General features: G+C 48.0%; 1 long non-coding RNA gene across 2 annotated transcripts; it reads right to left on the minus strand.

Annotated features, from left to right (window-relative positions):
- Positions 1-10,403: 10,403 nt before the first annotated feature.
- On the minus strand, positions 10,404-20,832 carry LOC144141180 (uncharacterized). Of its 2 annotated transcripts, none has more exons than XR_013316460.1 (3): positions 20,601-20,825; positions 19,904-19,990; positions 10,404-11,108 (listed from the first exon to the last, which is right to left on the minus strand). It is a non-coding gene; the product is annotated as an uncharacterized LOC144141180 (long non-coding RNA). The 2 variants fall into 2 exon arrangements; XR_013316461.1 differs by lacking the exon at positions 10,404-11,108 and adding an exon at positions 16,295-16,382 and having other exon boundaries at positions 20,601-20,832.
- Between the last annotated feature and the right edge of the window lie 3,994 nt (positions 20,833-24,826).

Below are 24,826 nucleotides of genomic sequence, written 5' to 3' on the forward strand. Positions count from 1 at the left end.
TGAAGAACTCGGCGGGACACCTATCCAATTAGCGGGCCCCACAGCAGGGGAGCGCACAGGGCGACACCAACCGATAAAGGGAGCAGATTCACCGCCATCATTGCCCTTCCGGGAAAACGTTGCCCTTGCCTTCTGCCAACAGTGAATTGGTGAAGAGTCATCCGCGCATTGAGATATCGCGCATCGCGCACGGGAATCTGAAGTCACCGCTTCAGATTCCCGAATCATTAGATACCCTGACCAAAATCAACCTGAAAAAAATTGGCACGAAAACTGGTGAGCGTTCAACGACCTGCATCTCCCTTTATTTACTCTCGCACACTAAACTTTTTTACACCCTTTCTGGCCGAAAAGGGTGTAAAAACCTTGTCCCATGGCTAACACCTTTAAAAGGTGTTTTCGCAAAAAAAGGGTGTATGGACGAAAAGAGGGTGTAAGAACAAAAAAAAGGTGTTGAGCTCAAAAAAGGGTGTTGAGGATGCTCAACACCCTTAAAGGGTGGTGAGGACGCTCAACACCCTAAATAAAGGGTGTTGAGCATCCTCACACCGTTTTTTAAAGGTGATGGCATGCGCAGTACCATGGTGCTGCGCGCGTCATCACCAGGGCCTTGGAGGCTTGCGACCTATCACCATGGTGTCTTAATGCAATTCATGGCGACAGGTGTATGTCTGGAGGCTCTGTAAGTAAATGAAATGCAACAATTTATGACTAATGGCACAATTTTAAGTTATATATACAGTGATCCCTCGCGGCGTCAAACTCGGATATCTTGAAATATCGGTTAACTTGACATGACACAAAAAAAAACGTAGTAGTCTGAACCAAAAAAGAAGAAATAATTTCACAATTTCCTGCACGTGACGATCACAACGTTGGTGCACTAGAGGGACGACTGAAAACTGTTATCAGTGTGCTCACTACACATTAGCATTGAAGTGATACAACTAGACAGAACTGGAGCCCCACTACAATTGCAATCATGTTTTCTGGTGGTAGCTTCCAAAAACAATATCCCATGTGATGTGCACCCGTAGAGAACATGTATTGGTATTTGTCGTCACAACTTTTTTAAAAGGCAGACAACCACATTTATAAGTTCAATTGACCATAAATTGCACAATTCCTTTTGTGTCAAAAATCTTGAGACTCAAGCCGAACGAAACCACGTTTTCCGAACAAACTGTTACAATCGACAGTAAATGTCGCAACATAAAAAAAAAGAAACAAGAATGTTTGCAAAATTCTGTGCATGAATCCTGAGACTAAAACTAACTCACAACCATAACCTATGATTGAGGTGTCTATTAATAAACATTTTGGCAACTTCCCTTAAAACTTTACAGCCAAGCACATACCAAATATCAAGATACAAGCAATTATGAACTTCCTTCCCTTCGAATGCAATGAGGTGGACAGAGCAGTCTGAACTATAAAGAACATTTATCTTCGACCCATCCTATAGCCGGTATTAATTGAAAAGTTTAGCTGTCAATTTATTTGTTTGGCAACACTGAAATAGCCACGAACATGGCTGATCGCGCCACGGACATGGCGCAGCTCGTGCCACTGCGGCCGCACGCCGAAGAAAAATATAACACCGACGTGTGTCGCCTGCTCCGTTTCAACCGATTCTCAACAGTGGTTTCATCAAAGTTGTTATTAAAAGCACTCGCATTGGAGTCAAGGCATTACTTTGCGTTCGGCGGGCTAGAGCTTGGAATGTCCAAACCATATCATGCGCTTAGCACGGACAAGTACCGCCGTCTTGCGGAGCTCGATCTAACCCCACACTAAACATTTTTATTCCCAAAAGGGTTCGTTCAGCTTGTCGCCGCAGGAGCACCCTCATAACACAATATTTTACACCCTTTAGGGTGCCTGGATTCTGTCGCTGCAGGAGCACCCTTTTCTGCCCAAAATATCATAGTGTGTTTACTTAGCACCCCAATCTGAGGAGCTTTTCCTGCAAAAGCACCCACCTAAAGGGGTACAAAAAGGGTGCATCATCCTCAGTTCACAAATGGCGCTGCAGGTGTGCAGCCACATATGCAGCCACATATGGCACAGTATGACACACAATTACGGTATGAAACATTCGTCAGCTGATAATTTACTTGAACTTTTTGACCCACCGATTTTTGAAACATCTATTTATAAAGTCTAATATTACAGCCAAATTGCAGTACAGAAGTTGTATCATTAGAGGTTGTTGATTATTCGAAATGGTGTTAAAAATTCAATTTTATGTTCATTTTGCTGAACTGCAGTGCACATCCTTCGAGCTTCACTGCACAGCATAAACGTGTTATGCAGTGAAAGCAAGTAGGCGTGCAACACATCAACTGCACAAAAGTTCTTTGAACCTTTCCTTCTTCTTCTCAGCACTGCATCAAACTTCCAATCACGGTAGCTACCCACAATGTTTAGTGCCTTATTCTTGAGCTGAGCAGAAAAACTCAATATTAAGGCAGACCAAATGCAATATGTATACTTCCCTCCGTACTGTGGCTTTATTCTACCCATAAAAGTTGGGTCCTCATTGCCACTTATTTTATTTTACATTATTCTTTTTGCTTCATGAAAAATGACCCCACATAGCAATACCAAGAACTGTAAACATCACAGAACAATGCATATGAGTTCCCTGAAGCCCATGGTTGAAATATGATGACATTGTTGCTATAGCAGTATTTTATCATGAGTCTAGCTTGTGCATGGTGCCTTGCATTATGTCGCTGCTGGTGGATGTGGCGTCATTTTTCAATGTTGCAAATGAAAAGCCAACAGCCAGTGCCCATTAGTTTCGTCTAGTATTACGAGGTGCTTCATGGGAAGCATCAAACCCGTCTATAGCCCTTTTTAGAGTTGACTAGAAGTAAAATCAGCAAAATAGTATCGATAAAACGTTCAGCATCTTTTTTATTAGCAGCTTTAGTGTTGCTACTTTCCATATTTAGGTTTTTTTCTGCTTTTCTTAATGACATTTTTGTTTCGCTGAGAAGGTGCATAACCAATGAAAGCTTTTCTGTAAACCTTTGGTAAATATGCAATTGTTAGAAAATATTTTACTAAATAAGGCAGCTTAAACTGAGAATACTTGCATTTAGAAACATTAAAATCAATTTAAATTGATCATACATTTCTGGCTGTTTTTACACAAAGCTGCACATGGGATATTAAGTGCACCGAAGAGGAGGGCTCTGGATTAGCATTGGCAACTTTGGGATATTTATTGTGGACTTAAATCTCCACACATGGGCATTTTCACTTTCTGCCTCCACCAGGAAAATGGTCACCAATTTAGAGAGCTATTCTTACTAGTATTTGACGTACATTTTAAAATAATCTCAAGTATTAGAGCCACAATATTATTCTCTACAACAAGCACCCAGCGGGTGCTGTTATAGAGAGATTGTGCACTACACTAGACCCTGTACTACACTGTCGAGAGCTTTGCCATCTACAATGACCTCTACAAAGCAAGCTAATACTGGTAAAATGTTTCATACCGCAAGTACTGCATGTTCAAAGCTCACGTGTGAAGTACAGATACTGGTGCTTCAGCAAGAACCGAGGATGAGCACCCTTCCTGGTTCTGAAAAAAAAAATAAAAAAATAAACATGGAAAAATGCTTTAAGCAGGATTAAGAAACAGGGTTGAAAAAAAGTGAGCAAGCAATTCTTTCAAAATATGTAAAGTAATGCAAACAAATATTTATTTCAACTTCATGTCTACAAAAGACAATCTCATTAAGGCTGGTAATGGGGTCTTGGGCAAAAAAAGAGCAGGGAGCACTTATATAAATGCTACAGGGAACCTTCAAGCCAAAAATTGCTTGAGCACTTAAACTAATCACTGTTCAACAAATTCATGAAAATTGAATGGATGAAAAACCAGCGGTAAACACAAAGAACGGGACAAGCTTATCCCGTCGTTCTCTTCCGTACCCTGTGTTTTCCGCTGGTTTTTCATCCATTCAAACATGTACCAACTAGCACAGTCCGACGCCTTGGTATCATAAAAATACGAATTGTCACTCCTTACAGACAGTTGGAAAAAAAGAAAGTATAAAGCAGGTGACAAAATTAAAATGACAGCAGATTGGTTAACTTTTAATTTTAAGTGATAATATAAAAAATAATGGCATGAATGAAAGTGAGCAGCAACCAAAGGACCATGATGCTAGGCCGACATTCCACTTTGAAGCAAAATATCCGCTTTCAACGCTACATAGGCGAAACACGCAATGAGGCAACCCTTTAGGCCCACAAAAACAATATAATCTTTAAAAAAGCTACAATTTAGTTGAGAAAAACTGACCACAACAAATTGGAATTGACAACTAGATACAGTTGTCACACCCAAGCAAGCCGGCGAAAGATGAACAGATATCTAGCTGTCCTACCCCCTATTTGTGCCCTAGCCTCTGATCCGCTGCAGGAAACAAAAAAATTGTTTATATGTAGAACTATTGCTCTTGGTCAAACATAGACAGTTCTAATGAAGGAGCCAAGTAGGTTCCGAAACGTTGGGAACGCTTCGGATAAAGTCCTTGGTTAGAGTATTATATTTGTTTCCATCAAACACACAAAAAAAATGCATGGTAAAGCGCTAACATTAACTTTGTCTACTGCGGTTCCTTCATGGTGACATCACTACAGGAACCAAAAATACAATACAGTGCATTAAAGGGGCCATTCGGACAACATAGAAGTTCGCTTCGTTCGAAATATTTCCTGTTTTATAGTGCCCCCACCACTTGACCGGCAGCAAATGATGCTGCATTCACTGAGAAATTAATTTAGGTTAAAAGTCTGATTCTCCCACCATATCGTGTGTTTTTGGGATGTCAGCAATGAAGCCATAAGTGCGTGTGATCAAACAGACTACTTCGTCACTCGGGTCTGCAGCTTTGCTAGCCATCAGTCCTCCCAGGTGGAGCTACCATACTCATCCACGAACTGTTGTTTGCCATTGCTTTGTTATTGACCGCGTCTGCACCTGGCTTGTTTTCGTTACTGTAGAAAGTAATGGTTTCGTGAAACATGGGTTATCCTCGACAAACAGGGTCACGTAAGACAACATCGCCTATGCCAATCGGCCAGTGCCGTGCAGGCCAACTCCAAAGCAGCGGAGTGCTGTCCACCTAAAACAAGCATAGTGCACGCCGTACCAACAGCAGTGCGCATTGATACTTGTACGTTTACGCGTATTTTCGTAATTTTCATTGTTTACTGCCCCATTTTTACTGCTGTAAAATGAATATGCATTACATTTAAGTGAAAATAGCTCACTTGGCATGCTTATAAGGCCTGCCCTATTTGCGTTTGCTTTTGCCGGCCTCAGCCAATCGCACAGCTGGGGACATATGACATCATAGGTACTGCTGTGGGAAATGAGCTAGTGGGTCGCATGGCCATTCCCTTTTTCCTAATTATATAGCTTATTCGAGTGAAGTGCGCGTTAAAAATGGTGTCAGTATGATTCTAACGAGGCAATCTGTCAAATGAACCAAACTTGTGCGTTGTCTGCATGGCCCCTCTAAGCAAAGGCAAGGCAGCCAATTTTTTTATTTAGGCTGCCTTCATGCACACAGTAGTGCTCTATTGCTGCCAGAAACTCATTACGGGACTCCTGACATATTTACAGTTGCAATAAAAATCAGAAATAGAACGAAAATCATTGGACACTCCACAATGTCCAAAAAACAAAGGAATAATGTGCGAGTGAGCTACCTAAAACACTGCGACAGAAGATCATATTCATCAAAGCAACTAATAAAAACCATGGCTAGTGCATAGCCACTACGCAGCTCATTTGTTAAGAGCTTATGTGCGTCCCCACAAGTTGGCTGTGTAAACCTACCGACACCTAACAGAGTCCAAGGTTCGACGAAAACTCGTCAGGGGAGGGTTATTCATTGACGAAATACAAACAGGCAGGCACTCGCCTGGTAATACAAGCAGGCACTCGCCTGGTCAAAAACAAATAAACAAATAAAGACATTTTGGGCCCCTACTGGCCTTTGATCACAATGAAAGGGGGGTGAAAGGTCGCGATTATTTATAGGTTTGGTGGTGCAGAGTGCGCATGTATATCTCGGGGAGACTACCCCGCGACTGGTTAATCGTGTTTTTAGTTGGTTGAATATGCACTGATTCTAAAAGTAGTCGTGTCGACAGGCACTTCTCTGATGCGATTATGCTTGCGGAATCCCAATCGATGACGTGGTCAGTAGCCAGGTGATGATCCGCCAAGGCATTTCAGCTTGCATTGCCTTTTTTGACATCGTTCTGGTGCTATTGAATTCTTATTTTAAATATTTCCAGTTTCACCTATGTAGGGTGCGTCGCAATCCTTGCATGGAATTTTGTAGGCAACTCCGGGGAATCTTGATTTTTCTAAAGGGTCCTTCACGCGTACCAGCTTCTGCTTAAGCCTGTTCGTTGGCACGTGTGCAATTTTAATGCCATATGTGCCAAACACCCTTGCAAGAGCTTCACTGATGCCTTGCGTGTAGGGGACGGCAGCGCGTTTTTGCCCGTCTTCAGGAACCCTTTCGGAGGAGGCAACTGAATCCCGCAATTGTTGCGTCCTCACAAGCTTTGAAGGGTAGCCGTTGCTGCGAAGGTCCTTCCTTACCACGGCTAGCTTTTGCTTGAACAGACCAGGCTCAGAGCAGATTCGTGATGCGCGTGAGAAGAGCGCAGCGGCAACGGAGCGTTTTTGGCCTATAGGATGCGCAGAGTCGAACCCCAGGTATCTACCCGTGTGGGTCGGCTTTCGATAAACACTGGTTATAAATCCTTTGGCCGACCGTTTCAGAAGTACGTCGAGGAAGGCGATCTGTCCATTATTTTCCTGTTCCATGGTGAACTGGATACTTGGAACACAAGAGTTTAGATGCTCAATTAAAGGCATTACGTCTCGGCGGTGGATCACACAAAAGCAGTCTACGTAGCTGACAAAAATCTTGGGGCCGTCTTGTACGAGCATAGCGCAGAATTTTTTAGAGCCTCTGAGGCAATATTTGCACAGACTGCTGAAACGGAAGCTCCCATTGCTGTTCAAAACCGCTGCTTTTAACATTGTACGTTAAAAACAAAACGTGTTCTGCAGGCCAAATTCCAGGCAAAATTACACGGTCCGGAGTTGCAAGGATCTACTCGAGAACGATGCATCTCTGCCTTCACGTTCGCCAATTGAGATGCAAGACTTATATCGTCTCCTGGAATTTGGCCTGCAGAACACATATTTTGTTTTCAACGGACCAGCGGTTTCGAACAGCGATGGGAGCTTCCGTTTCAGTAGTCTGTGCGAATATTGCCCTAGAGGCTCTAGAAAATTCTGTGCTATGCTCGTACAAGACGGCCCCAAGATCTTTGTCTGCTACATAGACGACTATTTTTGTGTGATCCACCGCCGAAACGTAATGCCTTTATTTGAGCATTACGTAATGCCTTTATTTGAGCAAACTCTTGTGTTCCAAGCATCCAGTTCACCATGGAACAAGATAATAATGGACAGATCGCCTTCCTCGACGTACTTGTGAGACGGTCGGCCAAAGGATTTACAACCAGTGTGTATCGAAAGCCGACCCACACGGGTAGATTTCTGGGGTTCGACTCTGCGCATCCTACAGGCCAAAAACGCTTCGTCGCCGCTGCACTCTTCTCACGCGCATCACGAATCTGCTGTGAGCCTGGTCTGTGCAAGCAAGAGCTAGCCGTGGTAAGGAAGGACCTTCGCAGCAACGGCTACCCTTCAAAGCGTGTGAGGACGCAACAATTGCGGGCTTCAGTTGCCTCCCCCGAAAGGGTTCCTGAAGAATACAGGCAAAACCGCGCTGCCGTCCCCTACACGCAAGGCATCAGTGAAGCTCTTGCAAGGGTGTTTGGCACATATGGTGTTAAAATTAAAATATAGGGTTAAACGCGTACCAGCTTAATCAGAAGCTGGTACGCGTGAAGGACCCTTTAGAAAAATCAAGATTCCCCGGAGTTGCCTACAAAATTCCATGCAAGGATTGTGACGCATCCTACATAGGTGAAATCGAGAGCATGACGGAATCCCGTCTGGCCGGGAGGGTACATTAGAAACGAAAAAGAGATGCCGACCAGTCCAAACAAAACGTACTGACGTTTCGGCTTCCAGCACGGAAGCCTTATTCACAATAAATGCATCACCAGAAGTGGGTCGTTTAAGTGGGCTTGAATAATCGCTGCAAAGAGCGTGCGTAGATCGGGTTTAGATTTCCGTCGTTACGATTGACTGTGTTAGATGTGGTCTGAATGATTAGTGATTCCAGATGTAGCCGTGATGCTGTCACTTTTTCTGTAGCGACGATTCTTGCATTGTCCCAATCAATCTTGTGGTCATTCACGATGGCGTGTTTGGCTACAGCATTGTTGCGGACGCTTTTATTCTTTACGTCACGTGCGTGCTGCTGCGGACGATTGTTATAATTTCCTGATTCCCCGATATACACGCCGCTGCAGTCTGCACAAGGTATCTCATATACCACACCGGGTAAGCGCTCCTTGGGCAAGCGGTCCTTGACTCTCACGAGCTCATGGCGCATCTTTTTGGCTGGAATGTGGGCCACCTGTCGAAGTTCCTGCTCCAAGTTCTGGCTCCGCTCGTCAATAAAGGGACCACTCACGTTCGTAATTCTTTCGATTTTGTCGAGAAGACTCGCAACACCGTGATCGAGAAAGATGACTTGATGGTGTCCTTCGACACGAAGTCCCTTTTCACGAGTATTCCGAGTGACCTGGCTGTCACCGTATGCACCGCTGCTCTCGAGGCTGATGAGACGTTGCTCGAGAGATCACCGATGGATGTGCCAGAACTACGCAGGCTTCTAGATTTTTGCCTGAACAATACGTACTTCGTCTTTATGGGCCATTTTTACAAGCAAATGCAGGGGACTCCAATGGGTGCCGCTATTTCGGTCACGGCGGCGAACCTGCCCATGGAAGCCCGCACGCTAGCCTCCTTTGCCCCTCAACCAAGTGTTCTTGCGTTATGTCGATGATTGTTTCTGCGTCGTTCAGAAAGACGCGGCGAACAGCTTGCTGGCCCACCTCAACAGTATGGACCGTGCCATTCAGTTCACGTCAGAAGAGGAGGCCGATGGCAAACTTCCCTTCCTGGACGTCCTCGTGTCTCGGCAGGGCCAGAGGCCACGTTTCAGCATGTACCGCAAGGAAACGCACACAGGCCGCTACCTGAACTTCAACTCCGTGCACCCCGCTTCCCACAAGAGGGCTGTTGTTAGCACGGTACTGCAGCGTGCGAAAAGATTGTGCTTGAAGCCTGAGGATGCGGCGGTGGACACGGCAAAGGTGCGAACGACCTGGCTAGCTGCGGTTACCCGAGGCACTTTATAAACGCAACGGAACGCCAACTGACCCGACGGGGACAACTGGACGTGCCTCCTGCCCCGATGAAGCGAGCTCCTGTGCCCTACCTTCCAGGAACAAGTGAATGTTTGGCACGTATCCTATGGGAATATGACATGCAGGTGGCCCACAGTCCAGCCAAAAAGATGCGCCATGAGCTCGTGAGAGTCAAGGACCGCTTTCCCAAGGAGCGCTTCCTCAGTGTGGTATACGAGATACCTTGTGCAGACTGCAGCGGCGTGTATATCGGGGAATCAAGAAATTATAAGAATCGTCTGCAGCAGCACGCACGTGACGTAAAGAATAAAAGCCGAACACGCCGTCGTGAATGACCACAAGATTGATTGGGACAATGCAAGAATCGTCACTACAGAAAAAGTGACAGCATCACGGCTACATCTGGAACCACTAATCATTCAGACCACATCTAACACAGTCAATCGTAATGACTGAAATCTAAACCCGATCTACGCATGCTCTTTTCAGCGATTATTCAAGCCCACTTAAACGACCCACTTCTGGTGATGCATTTATTGTGAACAAGGCTTCGTGCTGGAAGCCGAAACGTCAGTACGTTTTGTTTGGACTGGTCGGCGTCTCTTTTTCGTTCCTAATCCTACATAGGTGAAACTGGAAATATTTAAAATAAGAATTCAATAGCACCAGAACGATGTCAAAAAAGGCAATGCAAGCTGAAATGCCTTGGCGGATCATCACCTGGCTACTGACCACGTCCTCGATTGGGATTCCGCAAGCATAATCGCATCAGAGAAGTGCCTGTCGACACGACTACTTTTAGAATCAGTGCATATTCAACCAACTAAAAACACGATTAACCAGTCGCGGGGTAGTCTCCCCGAGATATACATGCACACTCTGCACCACCAAACCTATAAATAATCGCGACCTTCCACCCCCCTTTCATTGTGATCAAAGGCCAGTAGGGGCCCAAAATGTCTTTATTTGTTTATTTGTTTTTGACCAGGTGAGGGCCTGCTTGTATTTCATCAACACCGAACTAACCCGCCTGAATCACCACTTTATAGACATTGAGCAATTATTTGAATTGGTTTATTGTAGCAAGCTGTCTTGTTTATTTCCTTATTTTTTTGGCATTTCCTGTCTCATTTGAAATTTGGAGACCAGATAGCTTTTACTACGGGCCACGCACTGGCGACAACAAATATTTGATTTCACTTTAAACAATTTTCGGTTATGTTTTATTGCTCAGCAGCCAATGACCTGAAATATAAGAGGCTCCTAAAACATGTGCTGGCATTTCTTTCCTGCACTGCAGTACAACTAATCATGACTTTTATCATATTTTGTTCACAAATTGTAATATTTAGAAAGTATTCAGCTGAATGAAAATGTTATTTCAGTAGCATGCGCAATCAACAGGGCCTCAATGACTCTCACCACGTGGTTCACTTGTTTCTGTCACAAATAACCTGATTCCAGCCACATTCCACCCAAGACGAAGGTAACATATCCTCTGGGATGATGAATATTTAAAATGCCTTACGAGTAAGTGCTAAGCACATGAAATTGTGGCATTAAAACCGAAGATCCCTCTGCGGCATCCTTCACTTGGGGCAGCGCTTGATCACAAACTTCGAGAAGTTGAAAAATGCTCCATGCGCCGCTCCAGCCAGCAGAAACAATGCAGGACGCAAGTTGGTAGGTGGACCGTTGGCATCCTGCGATTGTGAAGATTTTTTTAGTAGATGCACTTTTTTTTTGTACCACTGTTCATTTTTCCGTTAACAAGCAGCTGAACTCCTGCAGGTTCTACGAATCATACAAGCATAATAAAACGCAGCAATGCAGAACAATTGGAAGGGTTACCTCAATTTTTCTTTTCTAGGAATGAAAAAAATGTAGGTAATCTATACACAACTACAATCAAACCTTTCAATTTTTACCTACTTCACTCCTAACAAGCACACATACACGTTAGACATGTGAGAAAGCTGCTAAATTTATGCCCACAAACTTAATCAGGCATCAGAAATCGGCAGGGAACGACGTGTCACCTTTAAATGGCACTTTTTTCGTTCAAAACACTAAAATGGGCGAGAAAGACCCATAACTATGATTTGGTACCCTTATCTGGTATGGTTTTCAGGCAATGCTTACATCTCACTTCAGTACCTTCAGGTGGTGGAGATCTTTGAAAACTCATTGCGGGCAAGTGGGTTGTGTTCAAGCTCTCGTATCTTGCCAGCATATGCTGGATTCCAGCATTCCCAAATCAACGTGACGACTCGAATGTGGTGGATGCAAGAGAAAGAATAAGCACACGCCAAGGGCGTAGCCGGGGGGGGGGGGGGGGGAAGGGAGGGGGGGTCCCGGTGCCCCCCCCCCCCCCCTTCATAATGTTTTATGTCAAGGCTGGAGTTATCTTTGTGGGTGTTCTTTTCCCCGGGGCTTCTCCTCCAAGCCGCTGCAGCGCTGAGGATCTCACCCCGGGTATCTCCAACCGACAAACTCAGCCTCCGATCAAAACTATACATTTATTTACAGCCCAGTGGGCGGCTAAAAAACAGCGCTCAGGCGGAGCTCGAAGACGACGGGCCGAGCTCTCCTGTGCCCGGACCGCGTCTCTCTCGTCTCCTTGTCTTCATATTCCCTCCACCCTGACGCTGGGAGCCAGGGAAGAGGGAAAAGCGAGTCCTTCGTGGGAACCCCATGTGGTGGCCATTAGCGCATCCGGTGCGAGCAGGCGCGACCCTCCTCGGAATGCGGGGAGTTTCAAGACGCCGCGTGACACGACACGTGCGTTCAATTTCTGTGCTGCTCGTCCCAGGGCCCGCGCCAGTTCATGCGTCGAAGCGCCCGACACCTTCACCGCCACTGTGAAACATAACTTCAGGAATGTTTCACACACCACACACACTTTGCGAGCGTGCTCCATTGTTCCTTCAATTGGCGACACAACAATGAGCACGGCCAGTGCCCCTTGACCCTGGCTGCAGGTCACCATGACAAATTAGGCACAATCCTCACATAGCTCATTCAGAGCGAGCGGCCTTTAGAATGCGGTACGCACCGGCCGTCGTCGTCCGAAAACGCCCTTGCCATGCGCCGCACACCCTCACACAACAGTATCATGGGCCCCTCTCCTCCTCGCTTCCTCGCTCGGGAAGGGACCACTGATGGCTCGTCACCATGCATTGAAGCCACTCTGCACTGAGGTGAAGCTGACTGACGCTTTCGCCTCTTTCTAGGCGAACCCTCAGGTTCGGCCACTTCTGCGCTCGGAGCGCCGTGCTCCACTACGCACCGTTGGTCAGCGTAAGCAGGAAAGGACTGCTTAGCGGCTACGTCAACGCTGACATGAAATGCTGTAGGGGCTATCTCTTCAGCCACTCCTACAGACCTACCTGTAACTGCCCTGGGCTGCATTACATGAGCGGCCGTACCCTGATTTACACTTTCCTCGCTGAATTCGCTGGAGCTCCCTATGGCAATCACATTGTCGGTACTCGACATTTGGGTATCTCGAGAAACACAAGATACAGTGTGCGTGACACCAACTGCATCCAATTCCTCGCGCGATTCCCGTGCTGCTGCATCCTGCAATGCAACTGGCCGCTCGCCCATGCTCTCGGAACGTTCTCCCTCTCTGAACGCGGTGACAACGGGCTCACGCTCGACTGAAACCAGCCCCTTCACAACGGCTGATTTAAGAACTTCATAGTTCTTCCCCTCCTTCCTGTGCGAACCCTCGTGTTCGGCCGCTACTGCACCCCTGTGCGCGCACAAAGCGCCGTTCTCTACCACACAACGTTGTGTGAAGCAAGGAGTAGCGAGGGGCTCATCGGCAACATGAACAATAACATGCGACGCTGCGGAGCCTTTCTCTCTTGCCATCAGCTTCATCACGGGCATGCGCACACTCTCATTCAACTTTGACTGCCTGTCATTTACCAACGCAGCCTCGCGCGTAACACCTTCCTTCACCTCCATCTTTATTTCGGTGAATTTCTCTAAGCGGGATGCTTCACTATCCTGCTCCCCGGTTGCAGAAAATCTCAACGCCCACGAAGGAACGTGCGCCACTATCCTATCTTCGCCTTTCCCACGTGACTCTGATCGTGGCGGATCCCGCGAAACAGGAGGACTACGCGCGCCCAGTGAATGGGTTCCACCCAGCGCATCTTTCGGCGTACCGGAGCACCCCAGTTCACTCTCTCCCCGAGTGCTGAACATTACTGTTTGAGCAATCGGTGAGGTAGGAACGTTGTTAGCTCTCTTGAAACGTCCACTCTTCGAACGTTCCGCTGCTAACTCTGCCTCAGCGATTCTCAATTTCGCCAGCAATAGCGCCTTCTGCTCAGCGAACGACATTGCAATGCTTGCTGTCCCTGCAACGTTCATGCACGCTTCCGAATCCTCATCATTATCTCGCGGCTACACCTAGATAGCCGCTAGATGTCATGGTGAACCGCAGACCCAGCATCAAACGAGGCACTGACCTGTATAGCTCGGCGCCTGTAGAGATGCCGCACCGGTGCAGATGGGTTATCCATTTATGCACCGCTCCTTCCGCCGAGGTGTCCACCAAACAATCGCCCGCCGACTTCTCGCCTGCCGCTTCTCCTTCAGTGGGCTGCTGATGCCTCCACTGACCGCTCGCCAAGCTGCTTCTCCGCTGCTCAGCAGGCCGCAGAGATTGCCTCGGTCTCCGTTGAGACGTCCGTTGAGCGCCGCTCGAGCCGCTTCTCCACCTGGGTGGCGAGCTCGCTGCTCCTGCAGATCTCGTTCAGCAGGCTGCCGCTCTCCGTTGAGAAGTCCGCTGAGCGCCGGTCGAGCCGCTTCTCCACCAGGCTGACGAGCTCGCTGCTCCCGCCGATCCCGTTCAGCAGGACGTGACTTCTCCGCCTGCTCCATCTCGCCCGCCGGCTCGCTGAGTCGTCGCTGTTGAAGATCCTGTCGACTGCGCCAGTTATCTTCTTGGATGTTCTTTTCCCCGGGGCTTCTCCTCCAAGCCGCTGCAGCGCTGAGGATCTCACCCCGGGTATCTCCAACCGACAAACTCAGCCTCCGATCAAAACTGTACATTTATTTACAGCCCAGTGGGCGGCTAAAAAACAGTGCTCAGGCGGAGCTCGAAGACGACGGGCCGAGCTCTCCTGTGCCCGGACCGCGTCTCTCTCGTCTCCTTGTCTTCATATTCCCTCCACCCTGACGCTGGGGGCCAGGGAAGAGGGAAAAGCGAGTCCTTCGTGGGGGTCCAACCCCATGTGGTGGCCACTAGCGCATCCGGTGCGAGCAGGCGCGACCTTCCTCGGGATGCGCGGAGTTTCAAGGCGCCGAGCGACACGTGCGTTCAATTTCTGTGCCGCTCGTCCCTGGGCCCGCGCCAGTTCGTGCGTCGAAGGAGTGTGGGCATGCCCGTGAAAAAGCTGATAGCCAGAGAAACAGCCTCAGCTGCGTCGCATGTTCTAATTCATGTGACCGATGAGCCCCTCTCTACTCCTTGCGTCACACAACGGTGTGTGGTAGAGAACGGCGCTTCGTGCGCGAACGGTGGTTCAGTAGCGGCCGAACGCGAGGGTTCGCACATTAAGGAGCGGAAGAACTATGAGGTTCTTAAATCAGCCGTTCTGAAGGGGCGGAGACTGGCTTCAGCTGAGCGTGAGCCTGTCGTCGCACCGTGCGGAGACAGAGAACATCCTGGGAGCGTGGCCGAGCGGCCAGTAGCTTTGCAGGATGCGGCAGCACGGGAATCGCGTGAAGAATCGGATGCAGTTGGTGTCGCGCACACTGCATCGTGTGTTTCTGGAGGTCCCCGAATGTCGAGTCCCGAAAATATGATTGCCATGGGAAGCTCCAGCGAATTGAGAGAGGGAAGTGCAAATCAGGGTACGGCCGCTCATGTAACGCAGCCCCAGGCAGTTGCAGGTAGAACTGCACTGACTGAAGAGATAGCCTCTCCGGCATTGCATGACCGCGTTAACGTGCCCACGAAGCAGCCCTCTGCTGCTTACCCTGACCAAAGGTGTGTCGTAGAGAATGACACCTCGTGCGCGTACGGTGGTTCAGAAGCGGCCGAACCCGAGGGTTCGCCTGGAAAGAGGCGCAAGCGTCAGTCAGCTTCACCTCAGTGCAGAGTGGCTCCAACGCATGCTGACGACCCAGCAGTGGTCCCTTCCCGAGCGAGGAAGAGAGGGGCCCCTGATACTGTTGTGTGAGGGTGTGCGGCGCATGGCAAGGGCGTTTTCGGACGACGACGGCCGGTGCGTACCGCATTCTAAAGGCCGCTCGCTCTGAATGAGCTATGTGAGGATTGTGCCTAATTTGTCATGGTGACCTGCAGCCAGGGTCAAGAGGCACTGGCCGTGCTGATTGTTGTGTCGTCAACTGAAGGAACGATGGTGCACGGGCCAAATGTGTGTGTGGTGTGTGTTTCGTGTGTGAAACATTCCTGAAGGTATGTTTCACAGTGGCGGTGGAGGTGTCGCGCGCTTCAACGCACGAACTGGCGCGGGCCCCGGGACGAGCGGCACAGAAATTGAATGCACGTGTCGCTTGGCGCCTTGAAACTCCGCGCATCCCGAGGAAGGTCACGCCTGCTCGCACCGGATGCGCTAATGGCCACCACATGGGGTTGGACCCCCACGAAGGACTCGCTTTTCCCTCTTCCCTAGCCCCCAGCGTCAGGGTGGAGGGAAGATGAAGACAAGGAGACGACATCGGGAGACGTGGTCCGGGCGCAGGAGAGCTCGGCCCGTCGTCTTCAAGCTCCGCCTGAGCACTGTTTTTTAGTCGCCCGCCGGGCTGTAAATAAATGTACAGTTTTGTATCAGAGGCTGAGTTTGTCGGTTGAGGATACCCGGGGTCAGATCCTCAGCGCTACTGCGGCTTGGAGGAGAAGCCCCGAGGAAAAGAACATCCAAGAAGATAACTGCTGGGCTGCGGTTTAAGCAGCCTGAAAAACCGCCTGAAGTCACCTGCAGGCGCGGAACCTGCAGTTTTAAGGACATTCTTGCTCATATAAAGCTGAAAACAAGGGCTATGTCAACGTCTGATCCCTGCGCCCGCTCCAGATGCTGTACCTGTCAACATATACAGCCCGGCTGCATTTCGCGCCGGATACACCGACAAGCGCTGGGAACCTGCCACGAGCCAATCGAAACAGCCCCACTGTTTCAATGGCGGAACAGCACGGCCGGAGAATGGCAGAACCGCAGGAAAAGCCTCATATAGGCTTACATGTTGTCGGGAGCGTGTCATTCCTTGTCTTTACACTGGTACAAAGTATAATCACATGACAGAGCACGTCGCTGTATTTTGTTCAGTCAACTATCAATCCTTGATATGTTTACTTTTCTACCGACATCGCATTTCATTGACTATTGCAGATCCATAATTTCTGCTGCATAAAAAGCATTGCTCTGCCCATCTTGTATTTCCTCCACATCAACAAAACTACACAATTCTCCCTAATGCGGAGCTTTGTTTTTTTGGCACTATTCCAGTTTCCTTGACCTCCCTCTTGGTTAGAATCAGCATTCTGTATTTGCTTAACAGGAGTTTTACTGAAGCCATGTCTGTTTCGATTTAACAGATAGAAATATAATGAAATTTAAGAAACGTGCAACAAGCTCAACATTCAACAGCAGTGCAATAAGGTGTTCCGCTTAGCGAAAGTTTACTACTCGCGCTACTAGCACAAAAAATAACAAAAGGCAATTACTTAAGGACGAAGACGCACATTTGCTAGTTTCACCACCATAATATACGAATGCGCCGCATGTACAGTCCACTGCGATTCGGAGGTTGTCGCGGGAAAGCTACTCTTTCAAATGAAGCAGGAAGAAGGAAGAACAACAGCTTTAGCAAATATTCCATGCAAGTTTCGTTATCATTAGTGTAGATAAAGGGCAACCAAGTCCAAGTCTGTGCTTGATAACAACGAATGTACAGGGCCGTCCACGCTAGGTGCGAACACGGCGCAGCGTGGCCTCGCTCAGCGGAGCGCCAGCGCACAATCCACGGCCGCGCATCGAAGCTAAGCGGCGCAGGCGCACAGGGGCTTGGAGGCGGGGCTTCGTGTAGTCTGCTAGAGCGGGAGAGCGCCGTGCCTGCTTTGCTGTGAAGCACGCCTAACTGTAGGCTTGCCTGTAGCGTCTAAGCGCGCTGCGACGGCGTTGCGGGAAAGCGCACTTTCCTTACTACGGCGCGTTGTGTAGTTTCTGCGTACGAGAACCCACAGCTTCCGCTTTTCAGTTCCGCGGTGCAGGTTAAATGCAAGTATTGTTGCAAACATTTCAGGACTGGCGGCTTGGTTTGGTTCAATGAGAGACGCTGTATAGAACGGCATCGTATAATTTCGGCCACTAGGATTTATTTAATGCTCACTGGCATTACGCAGAACATAATTGTCTGTGCATTTCGCCTCCATGGAATTTCGGTCACAGCGGCTGGGTTTCGATCTGCCGAATTTCTTCCAGATGTGTATTGGCTTTTTTCAAACATATGAATATCGTGCATCGTTGAGATGGTTCAAGGAGTCGCGAGGAAGGCGCACAGGTGGCAACAAAGGGAGGGGCCGCTTTCTCCAAATAACTAGCCATGTAGGGAGCGCAACCAATGACGTATGCATTATAATTTAGCACACTAGAGTGGGACCGGTCCAGGATTCGACCGTAGAGTAGACGATTGTGCTGGGGGCGTGACTTCCTGGCTGGGCGACTGCTTGAACCATCTCGACGATGCGCGATATTCATATGTTTGAAAAAAGCCAATACACATCTGGAAGAAATTCGGCAGATCGAAACCCAGCCGCTGTGACCGAAATTCCACGGAGGTGAAATGCACAGACAATTATGTTCTGCGTAATGCCAGTGAGCATTAAATAAATCCTAGTGGCCGAAATTATACGATGCCGTTCTATACAGCGTCTCTCATTGAACCAAACCAAGCCAGTCCTGAAATGTTTGCCACAATACTTGCATTTAACCTGCACCGCGGAACTGAAATGCGGAAGCTGTGGGTTCTCGTAGGCAGAAACTACACAACGCGCCGCAGTAAGGAAAGTGCGCTTTCCCGCAATGCTGTCGCAGCGCGCTTAGACGCTACAGGCAAGCCTACAGTTAGGCGTGCTTCACAACAAAGCAGGCACGGCGCTCTCCCGCGGTAGCAGACGACACGAAGCCCCACCTCCAAGCCCCTGTGCGCCTGCGCCGCTTAGCTTCGATGCGCGGCCGCGGATTGTGCGCTGGCGCTCCGCGGAGCAAGGTCACGCTGCGCCGTGTTCGCACCTAGCGTGGACGGCCCTGTACAGCTTGAAACCCAAAGGGTGGCAAGTCAGTCATGCAGGCCATTGTTGTATCATGGAACAGCCAACAAGGGAGCGAAGAGTGTGAAATCTCGATTTTCATGGTTCCGAAACGAAACCGTGGGCTGGTGGCACGCTTGGCCGCTCGATAACCTTCAAATCGTGCTCGACTGTACTTCATAGCTGACAAGAAAACTTAATAGTCCCTTTTCTAAAACACGAGAATCTTGATAGTAAACATTCAGTGTTGGCCTCCACTTCTGCCTGACGAACTTCGGGGTCCGCGCGCCACTCACGAGCGCGCTCATGATCACACTCACGAGCGCGGGTCCGCATAACCACCTGCTCTGCGGACGAATGAATCGCCCGTAGTCTGCCCATAGACCAGCGAACAGCAATTTAGCTGATCATCACTATCATCACCATCTAAGCTCCTTAAAGGAGCCATGAAGAGAAAATACAACTTCGTTTAATTTGAAAGAACTAGGATTCAGTATGTCACTCAGCTCCATTAGAGGCGCAAAATATGTTTTTTAACGAAAAAAAAAGCAAGAAGTATTTAAAAACTTTCAAATTTTGCGCCACAGTGACGTGTTATGAGCAAGAATGACGTCATACGGGCCCACAATAAAACATAATTTTCAGTGCCTTAACTGCACGTTAACGTTCAAGTGATGCGGTCAAATGAAACTAGAGGCCGGATTACAGACGTCCAGTCATGTGCCGTCGCGACAGGTCAGTTAGACGGCCGCCAATCGCACAAACAAGGTTCCGTGACGTCATAAATAAGTTGCGGGAAATTGGCTAGGGGGTCGCGACTGCTTCAAACGTTTTCCTTAATATCTCCGTTATTTTTTCGAAGATTGCGATGATATTGGGATCATTGTTATCAGGACTAAGCAGTCTTTCTAATAAACCCAACTTGTATTTTGTCTTCATGGCTCTCCTTTAAGGTGGGCTTTACAGGTAGTGTTGAGCATACACAAATCGCATGTTAAAGTCAGTTATTTCAAGCTTCGTTTGCAAAACAACGCGCAAGATGCCTTGCCTACATATTTCCCCGTCCCATTTTTTGGTCGACCACCCCCCCCCCTCCCCCCCAAAAAAATTCCTGGCTTGTACGAGGGAACTTGTACATTCAAGTGATCGAACATTATTGAAGTATGGTAGCCCACTGTGCTACCAAAACTGTGTTTGAAAACTTACGTTCTGGCGGCCAAACACTGTTGACAATGCTTGTGGCTCTTGTCCGGTTGAATGGAGGGACGTGATGTGCTCAGACCGTCCAGAGGTCTAAAACAGGATGACACATGATTACCACACAGGCAAGAATGGAAATTATTGGGTGCACGAATGTTACAACTCGGGCAACACAATATTCAGCCAAAATCAATGCCCGCGTACAGCGGCACCGTACACATGGTGAGGTGGCTCGCCGCAAACGCAACGAAGCTTGCGAGGCGCGCACATTCGCTCGCAAACGATTCTCCCTCGCCATTCCCAACACGGCACAAATGACAGCGGTGATTAACGAAGCCGTAAACGCTGCGCAGCACAGTTTAGAGGAGTAGCCGCCCGTGTTCTGATAAACTACGCGTAAGACGTGGTTTGCAGTGGTGAACTCTGAAGCTGTTCAATGTAGTGCTGCGGAATGGGAAACGTTACTGAGTTACTGAGCGCCACTGCGTTACTGAGCGCCAGTGCGTTCAGCGCTCAATGCAAGCACCACAATGTTCTTTCGCACATCGCCTTTCTAAAGACGAGCCCTCAAGGTTCAACCTAGCTAGTTCAGTTAAACAATTCACACACGCGGGCTCCTGTTAACGAATCCTTAAAGCGGCGCTGACAGCTACAAACGGAATCCAGTGAAAAGAAAGGCGGCAAATGTGTCGAGACAGCTTACCTGCAGGAAACGAAGCAGAAGAGCGAGCGACGTTCAGGGGCAAGCGCCGAACGAATTTAGCCGTCTTCAGGTGGCAAAGTTGTTCTCAAATACTTCATCGCGAAGTCGAACACGACAGACATAACCGAAGACGACGAGGTGTCCAATTAATCATAATAACTGCGCTTGTGTAACTGCACACCACAGTAAACAATTCATGAAAGACGGGTCACGGCATGGAGGGTCACGGGGTATCTGTTCCGGAATCCGGCCACGCCGCCGCGCGCCGTACTCAGGGTTTCGGCCGTTGACAGGGAGTTGCGTAAAGAAATTAAAACGACAACAATAAATAATTGCCTCTTTTACTGACTACAACAGTAAATTATTATTTTTTGTGTGCAATATAATAAAGAAGCTTAGATTTTTAAAGTTTACAAACACAAAACGCCGACTGAGTTTTTTGGCGCTCCATTTGAACGTTAAAAAAAGCAGCAGATAGTAAGATAACACTGCGCAATGAAATTTGGCAGTGTTCTAGTGTAAGTAATCGTATTATTATTTGGCGTCTGTTTATTTAGCGCCCGACTTCATGCCCCCTCCATTCCCAACTTTTGTTTTCTTTTGATATCTGCCTTGTTCTCCAACGTTGTTTCTGTAGGAGAAACTAGGTGGTCTGTTTATTGCATTTGTACACAATATTTACGGTCGCTAACAATAAGAATGGAATAAAATTGTGATTGCTAGTACTTTATAACTCCACTGAGTGACGAGAATGACTGTTGTCAGAGGGGGCTATGATTGTGCTGGTGGGGCAGGAGAGGAACAGGGAACGACGGAATGATGATACAGATGTCACAGTTCAAGGTTGTGCTGTGCTCGGTGCAAGGTTGTAGAAAACAAAAAGTGGGAGGGGGAGTGTTATTCTGTCGATGTCGTAATAAGCAAGGGCTGATATTTTTTCCTGTTTCAACGTCGGTGCTGCCGCTGCTTTTTATTGAATTTGGCAGCTTTTTTTTTTTTGCTTTTGAACATTTTTGACGAGGTTGGGTGGATGGCACAATGGAATGTCTTTTTGAAATTATATTGCATGCATGACCTCAATCAATGATGAGCTGAACACCTTTTCCCCACCCTTTCAACACCCTTCCAAAAAAAAGGGTGGTGAGGTTGGTCAACACCCTTTTTTTCACGCAAAAAGGGTGGAAAGCTACAAAAAAGGGTGTTGAGATTCAAGAAAAATGGCGTAAGGGCCTCCCAACACCCTTTTTTCAATTATTTTACACCCTTTTTGGCCAAAAGGGCGTAAAAAAGTTTAGTGTGCGGCACCGGATACAAGATTCGGTTTCATCTTTGTATGACAGAAGTAACCGGAAGCTTCCTCAACTCCGCAGAAAACATAACATGTTAAGTATATTTTACGATATTGTTGATAACTGAGGACCTGTCGAAGAAAAGGAACGCCATTAACTTGACCGAAAGGCGAAGTAAGAAAATTCGGAGGCAACTAACGGGCTCTGCCAGCGCAGGATAGGAGGGGGTGCAGGTCAATGGAAGAGGCCCTCGTCCTGCAGTGAACCTAAATGTGCTGGTAACGATGATGATGATTATGTCGGAAAGCATTGGTAAAGGAAGTCCAGCCGAGAATAAAAAGAAACGAGTAGCAGAAATACCCTTCAGGAAAGATTGTTCCAAATATTTATACATCATGCAAACTGCCCGGGACTGAACCAATCGCCTGACAATACTGTGAGTGTAGCGAAATGTATTACAAAAGGGGAACAGCGCAAAGTCAGACAAAACACAAGAAGAAGAAGGTGACAAACACGAGCGCTGACTTACAAATGACCGTACAACTGACTTACAACTGATAGTTGTAAGTCAGCGCTCGTGTGTGTCACCTTCTTCTTCTTGTGTTTTGTCTGAGTCTGCGCTGTTCCCCTTTTGTAATTATGCACCAACTCGCCCAAGCCTTAACCCTTGGTAGCGAAATGTAAATGTTTTGTCTTGTGTGTTGAGTTTAAGCAGCAGCAAGGTGAATGCTTACGGTTCAGTTGTCGCATTGGTGTGCACAAGTCTCGCCAGAGTATATATATCTGGGCTTACATGGGATTGGTTTGAACGTAAAGCTATATACATTGAGATTTTTTTCTTTATATTATGAACCTTAGTTGTCCAACTCTTTTTTCACTTTTACTTTGGTCCTCTACAGACCTGATCGTATGTGAAAATAAATAATTCTTGCGTGACATTTGTCGTTTGGGAAGAAGCCCCCAGACCTATGTTTTATGCCTGTGGGAGGCCCCAGAATCGTACCCGGATGTGTGAACCGACACGTAGGCACGGAATTTAACCAAGCTGGACCGACGTTCCGCGGTACCCGACGGTAACGTTTTTGCTCGATCAGGTTATTCTGTTCTTCGCATCTCACGAGTAATGTTTGGAACGATAGCCTCCAGCTTCTAATCGCTAAAGCCAATCTGCAAATGTTAATGCGGCTCTCGGGGCCGTTATTTCTAAATTAGTCTACATACAGGAGGTTGGCGTGAGTCCACTTCTAAGGAAGCAACATGCGGAGCACGTGGTAGCGGTGGAACCTGTTATATTTCATCTTAGGTGTGGCCGCACCCACTCTTCATAGATCGGAGACTCAGTAGTGGAGGCAGCGTCGCGTGCTTGAAACACTTCAGAAGCATCAGACTGGCCAAATGATCGCTCAATGCACCGCGCGCTAAGAGGTGCACGCCAAAATTGCTGCCATGTGCGACACAAGCAGGCCCACAGCATCACCAGGCAGCGGCAACACGGGGGCGTCGTGCTGCCGAAACACCCGCTCCACGCGCCGTTCATTCGGAAAGCATCGGCGTATTCAAGTGTCGTAGTTTGCAAGTTAGCATCTCGTCCCTCTCCCTGGCTAAATTGAGGCATAGCTCGGCACACATGACTTGATCCTGCTTTTAAAGTATGCAGCCCGGCGTTTCTCGCACGTTTCTCACACATTCAACCAACCATGACTAGCACTCCAATTGTCTCAGTGGTCACGCTTGCTCGCTTGAGCAGCGGTATTGGCTGCCGGTCCCTCCTGTTGTTGCTAAGCGGCATCGGCATTTCGTCGCCGTCATTTCTATTCCCTTTTCTTTTGCTGCCCGCACTGGCTGCAGACTTGATTCTGAAACGTTGCAAACGCTGGCAGAAGTCCCAATACCCGTTGAGCTATACCTAGCTAGTGCCGCTCTTCTACTTGTCGTCTCCATGGCAACATCGGCAGCGTTGCGAAGAAAGGTCTCTCCAGGCGTTATCACCCCTCGGTCGTTCCCTATTGGCGGTGAGCGCGACCACGGGCGGCGCTGCGAAGCGCGCCTACATGACGTCAGCTTAGGGATTCTCGCATTTGTCGTCTGCTTCACTCGGACTCGCTCTCCCTCCTGTTTCTTTGCGCGCGGTTGACTTTTGACGCTTGTCCGTACCAGATATTTAGAATGCGCCACTTTTTATCACAGTAGAACACTTAAAATCGCGCACACTAGCTCCAGGCGTGATTTGAAGTATAGTTTTTGATACCGCTGCGGAAGAAACAACATTGCTGGCGTCGCCCCATTCCTGCGAAGCCAGTACTGTGCGGAGCGCGAAGAGTCGGGGCTAGGCGCGAGCTTCTGTAATCAGCCACCTTTTCAACAAAGGGAACAGCCAGAGTATAATAACCTAAAGCAGCGAAAACGCAAGACCAAAACAAATTCCAGGCCTTCGGGGCTGTCGGCTTTGGCAAAAGGGATTACGATTCGCGGTAATCATATGTAAGGTAAAACATTTTTGGTAACCTGTACCGAACACTGGAAAGTATTGCGTCACGTCACTTTACGTTGTCATGGCATGAAAGTATGCCGACAGGCACTATGGAGCGCTAAAAATGTAGGTTGAGTTGCAAATACCCTCCTGTGTGTATACGTGCGTGCTGGTTTTATACCAGGCTTTTAACAAGCATGGAGGCTTATTGAGCAAAACGAGTCAAGTGTATGGTAAAAATACAGTAACACTGTTTCTTCAGAACTGGAGGGATATTTTGGTAGATTTCCCACAGCCACATCTTCCCAGTATACGTTATAGCAAAAGCGCATTCAAGGGTAGCAGGAGGAGAAAACTTTATTTAACAGTAAAACCAAGCTGGTCAGTGGACGGGCTTCTCAGTCCTGACAAGAGAGTGAGAGTGGTCTTCTTTTTCAATTCATCGAACGTCAACCCGAGTAGGCCAG

The sequence above is a fragment of the Haemaphysalis longicornis genome, unplaced genomic scaffold (assembly GCF_048455015.1).
Source record: "Haemaphysalis longicornis isolate Haplotype H1 unplaced genomic scaffold, Haemaphysalis longicornis Haplotype H1 scaffold_6, whole genome shotgun sequence".
In the NCBI taxonomy this organism is placed as follows: Eukaryota; Metazoa; Arthropoda; class Arachnida; order Ixodida; family Ixodidae; genus Haemaphysalis; species Haemaphysalis longicornis.